The 14,736-nt window shown below is 39.1% G+C and overlaps 1 long non-coding RNA gene across 3 annotated transcripts in view; it reads left to right on the top strand.

Moving 5' to 3' along the window:
• The window catches only part of LOC104981036, a 57,924-nt gene that overhangs the window by 21,475 nt on the left and 21,713 nt on the right, over positions 1–14,736 (top strand). Inside the window, exons 2-5 of one of the 3 annotated variants that reach the window (XR_824331.1) lie at positions 2,862–2,915; positions 9,861–9,971; positions 11,943–12,227; positions 14,070–14,171. This is a non-coding gene — a long non-coding RNA (uncharacterized LOC104981036). The remainder of the gene's footprint in view (positions 1–2,861; positions 2,916–9,860; positions 9,972–11,942; positions 12,228–14,069; positions 14,172–14,736) is intronic. The other 2 variants (XR_824332.1, XR_824333.1) reach the window with 2 other exon arrangements.

Raw genomic sequence — 14,736 nt, forward strand, 5'->3', positions numbered from 1 at the left:
GGCATCACTGACTCGATGGACGTGAGTCTCAGTGAACTCCGGGAGTTGGTGATGGACAGGGAGGCCTGGCGTGCTGTGATTCTTGGGGTCGCAAAGAGTCAGACATGACTGAGCAACTGGACTGAACTGAACTGATTGACCTCTTCGATGTTGATATATTTCCAATGTGATTTCTCAGATGCATCTATGAGGCCAGTTTGCAATTATTTTCCCCCTAATGGAATTACAAAATGAGCCCAACATGAAGAATTCCATAAGTCTCAGAAAATGTCTTGAAAGCTGACTTTTTGTATCTGACCCTCAGGAAATTGAGTGTGTTTCCTTTCTATAGAGGCCACAAGGGCAGCCTGTACTCATCCAACGACAGGTGACTCTAATGGATGAATCTGGTGCACGAAAGGGTCAGAAGGAAAACGATAAATGAGTATCAGGGAGACATTGCCTTTGTTCTGAGACTGAATGAGAACTCTTCAGCTGTACCCGAGAATGTGAGCACTATGCTGAATAATTGTGTAGTCAAGGAGAGAGGTGTGTGTGTGTATGTGTGTGCAAGCTTCATCCCCTACTCAGCTCTTTCGTTCTTCAAGAGTAGTCTCTGATAATTACTCTGGCATTCTCTCCACGAGAGCAAAATTTCAGTGGCAATATCAAGCTGATTGCTTTTTGCTCTTCTGTGAATAGCAACCCTGACCAATCTATTTCAAAGGACAGCACTCCAGGCATACCACACGATGCAAATGTAATGTGGCAATTTGATTTTCAAGGAGCACTTCATAGGAAGCATGGCTAAGCAAGAAGCAAACCAGTCAGCTCTCGAAAATGTATTTTATCCAACTCAGTGAAGAATCCCAGTTAAAGGAACCCTCTTAAGTTTCTGCAAAGCCGATCATACCCCAAAGATTAAAACTGTCTTGTTATTTGTAATCTTTAGCTCATAAGCGGCAGTCTTTGCCTTCTCTGAGCATGAATGGACACTCTTTTTTTTTTTCTTTTTTTAAAAAATTTTATTTTTAAACTTTACAATATTGTATTAGTTTTGCCAATATCGAAATGAATCCGCCACAGGTATACATTTGTTTCCTCATTCTGAACCCTCCTCCCTCCTCCCTCCCCATACCATCCCTCTGGGTCATCCCAGTGCACCAGTCCCAAGCATCCAGTATCGTGCATCGAACCTGGACTGGCGACTCATTTCATACATGATGTTATACATGTTTCAATGTCATTCTCCCAAATCTTCCCACCCTCTCCCTCTCCCACAGAGTCCAAAAGACTGTTCTATACATCAGTGTCTCTTTTGCTGTCTCATATACAGGATTATTGTTACCATCTTTCTAAATTCCATATATATGCGTTAGTATACTGTATTGGTGTTTTTCTTTCTGGCTTACTTCACTCTGTATAATAGGCTCCAGTTTCATCCACCTCCTTAGAACTGATTCAAATGTTTTCTTTTTAATGGCTGAGTAATACTTGAATGGACACTCTTAAATATGCTGAGGGCCCTGGAACTCCACTCAAGAGATCCACGACTGGGTTCTCCTTCCCACTCCCAGAGATGTCAAACCTGTGAACATACGTCATACACCACATTCAAGACCGAGACAAACAACTGCATGGAGGTATTCAGAGTTCCCTGTACGGGGTGTAAAATACTGGAAATGAGACAGGCTGTTTTGAATTATCACACAGAATCTGGAGGCAAGAAAGAACCCTACCAGAGCAAAGCAGGACTTAATTTCTAATTAAGGGGTCCTTCTTCCAGGCCCCTTACTCCATAAACCACCATGGGGCATACGGATCAGTAGCTGTCACTCCAAGACCAACTCTTTGAGTGAATTCTAACTCCTTGCTTTGAAAATCAGAATATTTCCTCTGGATCAGTCAGAATGCTTGTATCTTGCATTCCACAGATCCTAATCAAATCTCAGGTTCAGATATGAGTCTTTGTGTGCTTGAATTGCTGTCAGTTTTCTCCACGATGAAGACCGTCTCTCTGGTCTGCCAGTGTCACATGGTTCTTCCTCTGCAGTCTCCTGGCTGCCCTGGGAACTTGTGTCAGTTCCCATGTCAGTTTGCTCAGCTTCCTTGCTTAGTCAGAGCAGTCACGTGACCACGCTCTGTTAGCTGTCTCTGGGGTTTACGGCAGCAGTTCTCACATACATTGTTCTCAGGACCCCCAGATACTCTTAAACATTTCTGAGAATCACAGTGTAGATGTTTGTTATATCTATCAATATTTACCATATTGAAACTTAAAATGGAGACACTGCAACCATCTATTTCTTAAGTAAAAAATATTTAACCCATTACATGCTAACAAAATATTTTGTGGAAAATAGCTAGATTTTTCAAAACAGAAACACATTTAGTGAGAAAAGTGGTATATCAGTTTACATTTTTGCAAAACTCTTTAATGGCTGGCTTAGAGAAAGGGTGTTGGATTCTCATCTCTGCTTCTGAATTCACGTTGCAATCTGTTCTTTTAATTGATGTTCCAAGAGAAACTGTGGCCTCACACAGCTGCTGTGTCCTTGGAAAAGGGAGAGTATTTTAATTGCTTTGCTTCAGCTAATTTTGAATTTTCTTCTTTGATAAAACACCAAATCTTGACAAGTGGTGATTTCTTAAATGCTGCATGCAGTGGAGAAACTGAAACCCTATCAGTGAGCTTCTTTTACTCCATTATCCTGAAAGTCATTGGTTTGTCTTGTTCTTGGATGAGTCTTTTGCCCGAGCATAGTATTGTAACATCATGTGTTAGTCATATGGAAAATACTGAATATCTGATTTACATAGTCTTACAAATATTGATGATTTCATTAATGATATCAAAATAATATTTATTATTATAACTACAGATTTAACAAGAAAAGCCAAGTAGTGAGAAGCTGTTAAATCTCATAGTTGTGAAGGTAAATATTCCAAAATTTAATTTTCATGTAAAAACTCAAATGTTATCACTGATAAATCATACTGACAATTGTTTTTCTCTTTTTTTCCCTACATACCAGGCTTACTTTACTCATATTCAGTGTAATATCTGTCAAATACCCAGATCTGTGTAACTATAGTTTATCTACTAATCATTTGTTGAAATAAAACATTTGTCATTGTTGTTCAGTTGCTAAGTCATGTCCAGCTCTTTGTGACCCCATGGACTGCAGTAAACCAGGCTTCTTTGTCATTTACGATCTCCCTGAGTTTGCTCAAACTCAAGCCTATCAAGTCGGTGATGCCATCCAACCATCTCATCCTCTGTCGTCCCCTTCTCTTCCTGCCTCAATCTTTCCCAGCATCAGGGTCTTTTCCAATGTCAGCTCTTCGCATCAAGTGGCCAAAGTATTGGAGCTTCAGCATCAGTCCTAATGAATATTCAGGACTGATTTCCTTTAGGATGGATTGGTTTGATCTCCTTGCAATCCAAGGGACTTTCAAGAGTCTTCTCCAACACCACGGTTTGAAAGCGTCAATTCTTCAGTGCTCAGCTATCCTTATGGCCCAACCCTCACATCCATACATGACTACTGGAAAAACTGGTGCATTGCAAAAACATTGGCCAGTTTTAGCTCAAAACTGAGTCACAGTGTTTTTCCCATGATAACACCGCACTTCACTATTGAGCTGACATACTCTATGGGTAATTCCCGTTTCGTCAGACAATGTTAAAAAAAGACGTATCAAGGGTTGACATTTAATAATAATTAATACTATTTTCTGCCTCATCAAGGGCATTCTTAAGAGAAAGTGGCAATTTTTTTCCTTTGGCCACAAGTGTGTGATGGTGAAAAGTAGGATGACAACCTGCAGGGTTGGGCCCCACTGTGTTAGGCTAATACGTGAGCCATTTTTCCCGTTATTGCTAGCATCAGCTCAGTGAAAAGGGCAAGCAGTGCCTTCATACTGTCGTGACAGAGGTTTAGACTTCATGGACCATGTGGGACTGTCTCAGGAACCTTCAGGGCCCATGTGCCGTGCCTGAAGTGCTGGCCTGATACAGGGCATGCCCAGCGCTGGTTGTATATTAAAAGAATGGAAAGATGATTTAAATACTTTTGCTCAGGTCCCAGGTCAGACTGATTAAATCACAACTGTTGAGAGCGGGGCTCACTATTTTTTTTTAAAAGATTCCTAGGTGTTTCTACTGTCAGTAAAGTTGAGAAACTTTGGTCTCAGTGGTATTTGAACCTGTTTTCAAGTGCTTGTTCCTATTCTAAATTTTATTATTCTGGCTTTTCCCAAGGTCTTTGATGTGCTAAGAATACTTACCATTCTTCCATCTCATTCAGATCTTAAACTCTGTAAGAAAACTTTTTAGACTTTAAACAAAGAAGATGATAACGCATTAATGAACTATCACCTAGTTTGTGCAATTAATTGGCCTTTTTTTTAACCTTATTGCATTGCTTTTTATTAAAAGACAAATATCCAAATAAAACGCTTACCTCCCATTTGTTCTTAAAAAATAATCAGGGGACTAGGTTAGAGTAGGTATAGTTTTAAATCATTCTTTTGTAATTACTCCCATAATGGGAATGGTGATCAAAAGGCTGTTCTCTCAGAGTACAAGTATCTGAATCACAAAGATTGCAATCCCCTGCCTGTACTAGACCTAGAGAAGTATCAGTACAATTTTAAAACATGTCTAACAATGCATATATTTTAAAATGTGTCCTTCTTGTTTCATCACAGTACTTTATCTTGAAGCTATTTGGTTTATTGAGAATTTATTCTATTCTTTGTATTTTAGAATGATTATTGATTGCTATATGAACTTGTTCTTGGTAAAGAATCCACATGGTGGGTTTTTTTTTTTTTTTGCATTTATTGATAAGCAAAGAAAATCATATTGTGATGTATTCTTATACATAGAACTTTTCTCGATTTTGCATTTCACTGGGTAGACTATTCTGGCATCAGTGGACAAAGAGTTAAGCCGGTTGATACAAATACGTGATAGCTCTCTATAAGGGACAGGATTTCCTGATAAGTATTAGACCATAAAGCAAAGGGTAGCAGTATTATAAAAATAAGTTTTCTGCTTATGACATCTTTTCTTATGAAAAAATATAAAATCCTTTTAAAGATAACTTATCATTTTTTATGCTAACCCTCCCACACCTGAGCATACTTTTCTTTTTCTTTCCTTCAAAAATAAAACAAGCCAAGAAAGTCTCAGTGACACCAAGGGAGCTAAGGGCAAAAATCCATGGATCGGTCTATGGGCAGTAGCCCTCTAGCCTGGTTGGTAAAACTATTCACAAAATGTCATTTGAACACTTTACTAGATGGAACTTAAGATGAGACTAGGAGGGGAAAAAGTATTTTTCTCCCTTCATATGGACTGTAGTTCTGAGCTGTTATCAAGCTGTCTCATACACCACCAAAGAGTGACTGATAGTCAGAGTCCGAACGAGAGGGAGAGAATTCCTCCAGGTCAGAAGAAGAGGATAATGATTTTTTAAGAGTATATCAGGAGATTGATGACATAGAGAGGACTTTCAGGCAGGCAAAGGAAATGGCTGGAAATAAACATCTTGAGCTGTGCTAGTTTTCCGCCGTTGCTTTCAGAGCTGCCAAAGGGAACAGCTTCCCAGCCTTATTGACCATGAAGCCAGTAACATTTCCATTAAAATTTCCTAAATTAACTCTCTGGATGCTTGTGGACAAAGAGCAAATGGTCAGGCCTGAGGTTTCACTGACTTACAATATTCGCTCTTCTTTTATTTGTTATTATTAGTTTCACTCTCTTTTAAATGATCACTGTTTCAAATAAATTATTTAAGTTATTTATTTAAACTATCAGTACATCAAACTTGTATGAAACAGGGAAGGAATATGAAATCTTATGCTCCCTTCACGGACCACATTTACCTTGGATTGTGGTCCCAGGCTCTCTGTCCTGCTGGACCCCTGAGATGGGACTCCACACAGGGTGAGTGTGAGTTCCCTACACTTTTATCTGCGACAGTGCCTAGTACCATTATCTTGGGGGAAAAAGTTACATCTGCATATAGTTTTGTATCTTGTTGTCTTTTCTTCCTTACAGAGTATTACCCAATGATTCATTAACTTCTCAGATTATTTAGTTACTATCTGTTTCAGTCATTTCTACTAATTTAATTTTTCACCTCTACTTTCAGTGTTAACTGAGAAATTTCGATGTTTAGTTTGTTTGACTTCCCTTATGTTACAGATGTCTTATTTGAAGTATCTTGGCTTATTTCCAGCTTTATAATCCCTTTTCCCCCTCTCTGCCACTTTTCCTGTTCCTTGATTCTCATCCTTATTTCAAAGTCATAGGAAAGAGTCATAGATCTGTAACCATTATTTACCATATACGATGTCTCAGGTATAGATCTTTTTCACAGTCTTACTCTGAGATAGGAATTATCATTTCCCCTGGTTTGCTGATATTGAAACCCAAGCTTAGAAAGAACATGTGAATTGATGAGGTTGGTAGGTGTCAGAGTCACGGGTGGACTCAAGCTATGCCGCCTTTCCCTGCAGAATGAGATTCTTGACCACTCTGCCTGTGAGGCTGTCTCTAACCATTGCCACAGAGTGTCCTTTTAAAAAGGAAGTTAATATTAGTTATTAACTAACATAGATTATGTTAACCTCAAAAGAATTACAATGTATTCCAAATAGCAGAAGCGTCCCTTAATGGTCCTTTACAAGGCCGTGATCTGTAGATTTATCCAAAGCCATCTTGAAGTCATTGGTGATTTTTACACTTGGCATCTCATGGAGCAGAATTTTCAGAAGTTTGTTCCTCACCCAATTAAGTCCTCCTCCTTTTAGACCTCTAGAAGTTCTGCGCTCATCACTCCTTTCAGCTTCATGACAGCTCTCCGAGCTGCTGCCTTCGTCTGGGTTCACTCCCTGCCCCTCTTCTTGCATTATTGGCACCTGTCATATCTCATCTCAGCTTTGACTTTCGGAGTCGTAAACCAGTCAGCACTGCTGTCTCCACTTCTTCTTGATGTCTCTAATTGCCCTCCTTTGGATCCTTTCCCCATCAACTGTATTCTTCTGAAAGTACAGACCAAACAGATTTCACAAATTATTTCTGATATGAAAGCTTTGTTTGGGAGCTACTGTGAAGGATGGATTAAAAAGGGAGTTACATCTAAAATCTCAAAGCTCTTGGTGTAATTAAGAGGTGATGAGGCCTTGCTAGGGGCGGGGGGAGGCAGGAGCAGGGTGGGGAGGGGAAGACGGGTGATTAGTAAAGGAACACTCTTGGCATTCGCCCACTCTGTGGCCTTGGCAAACACTGAAGGTCTTTGGGTCTTAATCCTTTTACTTCCAAGAGGAAAGCTGTAATGACTACCTTTCCTTATTGTTTTGAATATTAGAGGAAATACATTCATTTAGACTTAAAGGAAGTACTCCAAAAGTTGTAGTTATTACAATCTAGATTAGGAGCAATTGTGTTATAAAAGGAGGTAGAGATAATGAAAGAGAAAAAAATGAAAAAGCCCTCCAAGATGTTTATCCAGAGAGACTGGGATAAGATTAATATACCTTGAATTATTTCTGGCCTTTGAGATTTCTGGCTTGTTCCTAACCTGCCACAATATATGGGATTTTGCTTCTCATTTGGAAAAGCTACTGTTTTTTAAAAGATATAGTTTTGATAACACTGGCCTATTATTTGTCAGGTAACTATGCTATCTATGTGTTTCTATGTGTAAGAAGATAATAAAGGTGGGTAGTGACTGGAGAAATTGAGAGTTCGGCAAAGGGGTAGGAGGAAGAAAGACAGGAGTAGAAGGGGGAGATGGTTTTTTATTTTTCATTTTTTTTGATTCATAGCTTACACTTGGGTTTGCTCCAGGGTGTTTTTAAGTAGTGTACAGATTTCCTGCTGATTATTGATTCTGCTTTATAATATCTGTATTTTATCATAGTTTGTTGCCTAAAGTTGAGTAAGCAAGTGATAGATTTCTTTAAAGTGTTTGCTCTCCAAGAAGACATTGATTCCTATTATACTGTGGCTTAATTCACAGATACTTCCAGGGAGGACCTCTGTTCATTGCTCAGGTTCAAGGCTCTAGCCATTTATTCTTCCCTAGATTATTCTTGCCCAAAGGAGAGGTTTCACCAATAGAGCAGCAGGCTAAAGTCTTACATGATAAATAACAATATGATTTAAAATTTGCATTTCTCCCTGTCAGTACTCATGCTTCCAGCTTACAGTGACGTACCTTGTCAAATTTCTGTAATACATTCCATTGCCACTTAAAAAATACATATTAGAAGGACTAACACCAAGTATATACTTTCTACAATAAGACTTCAATACCTTGATGCTTTCCGTTTTTGCCTCCCCCCACCTTTTGTATCCTTCCTGTAGATCTTGTAATCTACGTGCTCTGTATTCTCTTTCATCTTCCAAGGATCTGACATTCAAATTATATCCACGGTTTCACTTGCTGGTGTAGAACATCCTTCAGTGTGTTTGCATCAGGGCTTTTAACATGTGTTTTGAAAAATTTACATAACCTGCCTTCACTTTCCTGTTTCCACCCAGGGTTCAATTGACCAATATATGACACAATCTAGTCCTTCCTGTTTTCCTTAAATACTCTATAAAGTTCCCTCAGTACTCTTAACTGAGCTTTGGAATCTAAAAATCTCCTTTTTTTTTTTTTAAAGTTGGCATCCCAGAATTTTTAATTCTTTTCAGAGCTAATTTGAATCTTATTTCAGGTGAAGTTCTGTGTGTAAGTGCTAAGTTGCTTTAGTCATGTCCAACCCTGTGACCCCATGCACTGTAGCCTGCCAGGCTCCTCTGTCCATGGGATTCTCCAGGCAAGAATACTGCAGTGGGTTGCCATGCCCTCCTCCAGGGGATCTCCCTGACCTTTCCTTAATTAGTACAGTGAGCACAGGTATTTATTTCCTGACTTACTCTTGCCATTCAGGCCTTGAAAGTTTTGGTTGCATTTATTTGGGTTGCATTTATTAGGTATTGTCTCAAGAAACACCTGGAGAAGGCAATGGCACCCACTCCAGTACTCTTGCCTGGAAAATCACACGGACAGAGGAGCCTGGTAGGCTGCAGTCCATGGGGTCGTGAAGAGTCGGACATGACTGAGCAACTTCACTTTCACTTTTCACTTTCATGCATTGGAGAAGGAAATAGCAACTCAGTCCAGGTGGGCTGCCCTCTAAGGGGTTGCACAGAGTCGGACACGGCTGAAGCGCATTAGCAGCAGCAGCAGCAAGAAACACCAGTCAGAAGTCTTGAATTTGATTCTTCAGTCTATGAACTGGAATGGACCTTCAGCCTCTCCAGCGGTGGGGTACTTTCTCTGTGCCACTGAAATCCTTCCAGCCAAATGGCTACAGTTCCCGGTGTCTCCTCTATGATCATCTGATATATTTGTTTTGGTAGGGAAATCACATCCTGAAGATTTCACAATGATTGTTAATTTTAGTCATTTATAATTCCAGTTCCTTCTATCATATACCTCTATTTCAGAATTCCCTTCCTTAACTAACACCGAAACATTAGCTAGAAGGTGAGCTGGATCGAGAATACCCATGTTCTTCCTGTCATCGGGAGGTCACCTCACTCTCTTGTTTACCCTGCAACCCTGAGAGATTACATCTTGTGCTTCTGTTTCTCTCAATCAATCAATCAATCTCAGATTTTAAAAAAAGGCATATCATGTCATTCTGGTATAAATGTACAAATTTTTGTAATGAAAAACTACTCAGGAATTCCTAAGTTTAAGACCATAGACCATAGCAAACATAAACTTGATTTTTATAACTGAAGTTATTTTGGCTACTGTCAGAATAAATGTACCTTTAGTGACCATTCATGACTTTTTTTTTTTAATGAGTGTTGAAAATAGGGAAAGAGACAGGAACAGCAACAGGAGACCTCAGAGAGACAGACGTGCCCCAAACTACACCCTCGGGGGAGCTGCCTGCAGGGATCTGGTTAAGAACAGGTGGGTAGACATGGGGCTGTGCCTTTCAGCTTGTTTCTCCTTTCCTCTTCAGCCACTCCTCTGATCTACCCAGGCAGTTTGTTCTAAAAGGTCTGGATTGGCTGTGGGGGTATATTCAAATTCATTGGATATTTGAACTGATTATCTTCTCACTTTCACAGTATAGATACATCCTGGGAAGAATTTCACAATATACAGAATATTTTATTTTAATGAAGCAACTAGAAAATCAGTGTAAAGAACTATTTAATATTAACACAATCCATTACCAGAAATGCTGTGGAAATTCAGAAAAGAAGACATTGATTGGTATTACTTAGAATTTTCCAAATAATTTTCATACAATGGATAGGATACTAGTGAGACATAAAGAAATGAGATTTGGGGGAGGCAGTTGTTCTAGGCAAGGGGGACCACTCAAGCTAAGGCAGAGCTGGGACTTCCAGGGCACATATTCAGAGGGTAGGAAACAAGCCCACGTGATTGGTTGGAGGCCCTAATTTGAGAATGGTAAGAAGTTGTATAGTGAAAAGCAGATTGAGTTAAAATCTTGACTATGAAATGAGGTGAGATGAGACCCAGTCGTTCAAGGAACTAGATCTAACCCTACAGAGCACTACCAAAGAGTTCTAAAAGAGATGTGTCTTATAAAGGTTAGTCTATAAGCACAGTACTGTACAGATTGAAACAGGAAAAAAATGATGATCTGGTCATGAGGTTGATGGTAAAGGTCTAGACTAGTGCAACTATTCTATTATTTATAAAAATAAAGAGATGTGAAGCACACTGCAAGGGGAAGAGCTAACTGTGCTTGGAGTCTGCAGGGGAGCCAAGAAGTTTGGGATGAGAAAATGGTAAGGAAATAAGAAAGAGTTCACAATGTTTAATACAATTTCTCCTTCATTTTCATTATAAATTTTATAGTTGGGGCAAATAATCAAATGAAAAAAAAATTGTACTAGATCCTCCTGGAGAATTGAATGTGATTAAAGAAAGGGTCAATAGTTTTAAGATATGGATCAGTTTTGATTCTATAACTCAAGACCTAAGTTGTAAAATTTAGTCAATGATCCTGTTTACTTATACACTGAGTAGCACTTTTTGTGATTTGTATATTAAAGACAAAACACAATAAACTTTAACAAATGGGATTTCAAAATGTTTTTAGTGTTAGTTCATTAGTTCTATTAATTTTTTTATTCCAATGAAAAACAAAAGCAGTATTCTGTTTCACTTTTGCTGCATTAGTTTAGGACAAAGTCCTAATTTTCCAATTTTTTCTTTCTAATGTAAGAACACAGATCTGATTCCCTTTTCCATAACATTTTCTGTGACTGACTTTCTAACAAAGACCTCTGTGACTCTACTGCTCCTGGGGTGAGAAGGGGTTTCAGATAGAACCTTGACTGAAAGAGGAATTATCTTGCTGCCCAAAAGACTGTACTTTTATAGAAAAAAATGTCTTTTTTTCTCTAAAATATTTCCTGTTACTCATTATCAGATACATACCTCACTGGGTAAGAGGGGTTAATAGCCACCTGCTTGCTGTCTTATTATTTCCCGTCAATTTAAATATAGGCAGGAAACATAATGATACCCCTAGATTCATTGCTACCATCTCCACCGACAGAGAGGAGGACATGATGAAACACTTCTATGCTGGTTCTTCCCAAACCAGGCATGAGTGCAGAGCTGCTTCAAACACTGCTGCTTCATTCCATTCATTCATCTAAGCTTAATGGAACAAAGTATACATGTAGGTATTGAGCATATTACAGATACACATGCTGTACAAAGAGATTTCAAAACTTACAGATCTGCTTCACTGCCTTCAGATGCGAGGAACTATCTTATTTGAATGATGAAAGTAGTTAACACTTACTAGGTAGCAGGGACCATTCTAAATATTTTTTAACATATTAACTCCTTTAAGCCTCACAATAACCCCACTTTATTATCCCCATTTTCCAGATGAGGAAACTGAAGCTCGTAGAAGTGAAGTGATGTTTCTAAGGGAAGTGACAGAAGCAAGATTGTTAAAGCCTGGCATTTGTTTTCAAGAATCCTGAGCTCCTTGAGCGATTCTTGCCAGGGTTGGAGACCAGTGCCTCTGAACAGGAAAAAAAAGAGCTGCAGAGAGACCCGGCTATGATCACAGAGTCCACAGCTCTGTTAAAGTCTCTGAGGGCCTCAGAAGCAACAAAGCTGATCTCTAGGGGACCAGGTGGATCTAGGACAGGAACAGAGGCCTCCAGGGTAGGTAACTGGTGGAGCCTCCCCATGTGATCAGCTTTGGGTGAGTCTCCACATACCGAGGAATTTTGAGGACCTTGGAGCAGAAGGCCACCAACAGTTCTTGAGGTGGAATTTGCCACCAGGTGGTCAGAATGAGGCTCAGAGACTTCACTAATTTTGTCTTCAAGTAAATAACACTGTTTAGCCCACAGGGGTTTGTGGATTCAGACTTATCCTCATTTGAGTAGAATCAACTTTAGAGCCACAAACAATTCACTTTTCCACCACTTGCTTGTAAAAAGTCATCAAAAGTATCAAGTAGAGCAAAAACAATCACAAATAGCTCTTGAGGGCACCTCCCTGGTGGTCCAGTGGCTAAGACTCCAAATCAGGTGCCCGGGTTCAACCCCTGGAACTAGATCAGGGAACTAGATCCCACATGCCGCCGCTGAAGATCCCTAGTGGCAAAACTAAGACCTGGCACAGCCAAACGTAAAAATATTTGGGAAGCAGTGCATGTGTTACACCTTCCCAGCTTTTCCACATCATCATCTTCCTCAAAAGCTAGGCTTTCAAGAATCAACCGGGTTTATTTTTAAATAGAAAACACCATAAGTTAACAACATGAAAAAGCAACAGTATATCTCCTAAGGGTACTAACTCAGTTCAGTCCAGTTCAGTCGCTCAGCTGTGCCCGACTCTTTGTGACCCCACAGACTGCAGCATGCCAGGCCTCCCTGTCCATCACCAACTCCCGGAGCTTGATCAAACTCACGTCCCTCAAGTTGGTGATGCCATCCAACCATCTCATCCTCTGTCGTCCCCTTCTCTTCCCGCCTTCAATCTTCCCCAGCATCAGGGTCTTTTCACATGAGTCAGTTCTTCGCATCAGGTGGCCAAAGTATTGAAGTTTCAGCTTCAGCATTGGTCCTTCCAATGAATATTCAGGACTGATTTCCTTTAGGATGAACTGGTTGGATCTCCTTGCAGTCCAAGAGACTCTCAAGAGTCTTCTCCAACACCACAGTTCAAAAGCATCAATTCTTTGGGGCTCAGCTTTCTTTATAGTTTAACTCTCACAATCACATCCATACATGATTACTGGAAAAACCATAGCCTTGACTAGACGGACCTTTGTTGGCAAAGTAATGCCTCTGCTTTTTAATATGCTTTCTATGTTGGTCATAACTTTTCTTCCAGGTACTAACTACCACAATGATATCTATTTTTACATATTATCTTTCACTTGCATAATTTCATGCATTTGCAGTCATGCCTTGTTGACTGTCCCATTTTTTTTTCTGAGCCCATGAATGCTAATGCAGCAGATTATCTTCTAAACTAGAGAATAACAGAAATGATACTATTCAAATGCTCATCAATTATTCGACTGATGCTCCCTCCACTCTTATTTATTATTTTACTGCCACATGTCTTTTTTTTTTCCTGAAATGCCTTGAGTTTTCCAAATAACCTGAGCTTTTTCAGATAGTTCAGACTTATTCTGGCTAAAAAATAAAAGCAGCAAATTCCCCTTTCATGTTGTCACGGTTGTTCCTCCTCTGCTAGGAATTTGATGGAAAGAGTACAGAGCGAATAAGGCCTCAGTTCTAATCCTCTCCTCACCTACTTTTAGGAGTTTGTGTGCAGATTTACAAACCTTGTAAATTAATAGTTGGCATCAAAATGTGACTGCAAGTGGTGATCCTATGTACCTTACAAAATTGTCAGAATATTATGAAAATCTGATCAAAAACTTTTCAAAACATTTATACAGAACATAGATGTAAACTTTTGCATAGCTAAAATTATGTATCTTTAATGTAATTGCTTTGGCTTTTCCCACCTATCATTTCTAAATAGCTCAACTGAATTTAAGAAATAACTGATATATGCAGCGACCTGTCAAGTGTGGGTACCATTGTCTGGAAGATGTTGAATCAGCTGCAGACCATCCTGAGATAGGTAACATCATCATTCATGGCATAGCACCAGTAGGTAGAGGGAATGCTTTAAATCCAAGTAGATGGACTACTTTCTATGTACTCAATTTTAGAAAAAGGTATTGAACTGTCATTAAGAAAAAATTGATAGCTATTGTATAAATTTCACAGATGTTTACTCCATTATCTTTTTTGTTATTTATGCAGAACTCATGTTTCACTTATGAAACAGCACTAAGTTGACCACAGAGCAACAGGAGTTACTAAGAGCAAGCTTTTGTGATCCTGTTTTTTTCTTTTTCTTGTTTTAGAGAAGTTATCACTGTCTTCTGTTGTTAGTCTTTGTGAACCTGACTGCTTCTAGAATGGCCTCTTCTTAATCAAAATTAAGGACATAAACATTGAACATAAAAGCAAATTAAGCGGATGTCTTATCTTAAAATTACTTGATGGAATCATCTAGAATTTATCTTATCTCTAAAGGAATGAATTTGTTTAGTGGAGGGGCGGGAGGTTCTTTGATTGTTTTATTAGAAAATTTATCACAAACTTATATGTGAGTGATATTTGGCTCAAGTGAAATCAGA

The sequence above is a fragment of the Bison bison genome, unplaced genomic scaffold, assembly GCF_000754665.1.
Source record: "Bison bison bison isolate TAMUID 2011002044 unplaced genomic scaffold, Bison_UMD1.0 scf7180017864514, whole genome shotgun sequence".
NCBI classification, from domain to species: domain Eukaryota; kingdom Metazoa; phylum Chordata; class Mammalia; order Artiodactyla; family Bovidae; genus Bison; species Bison bison.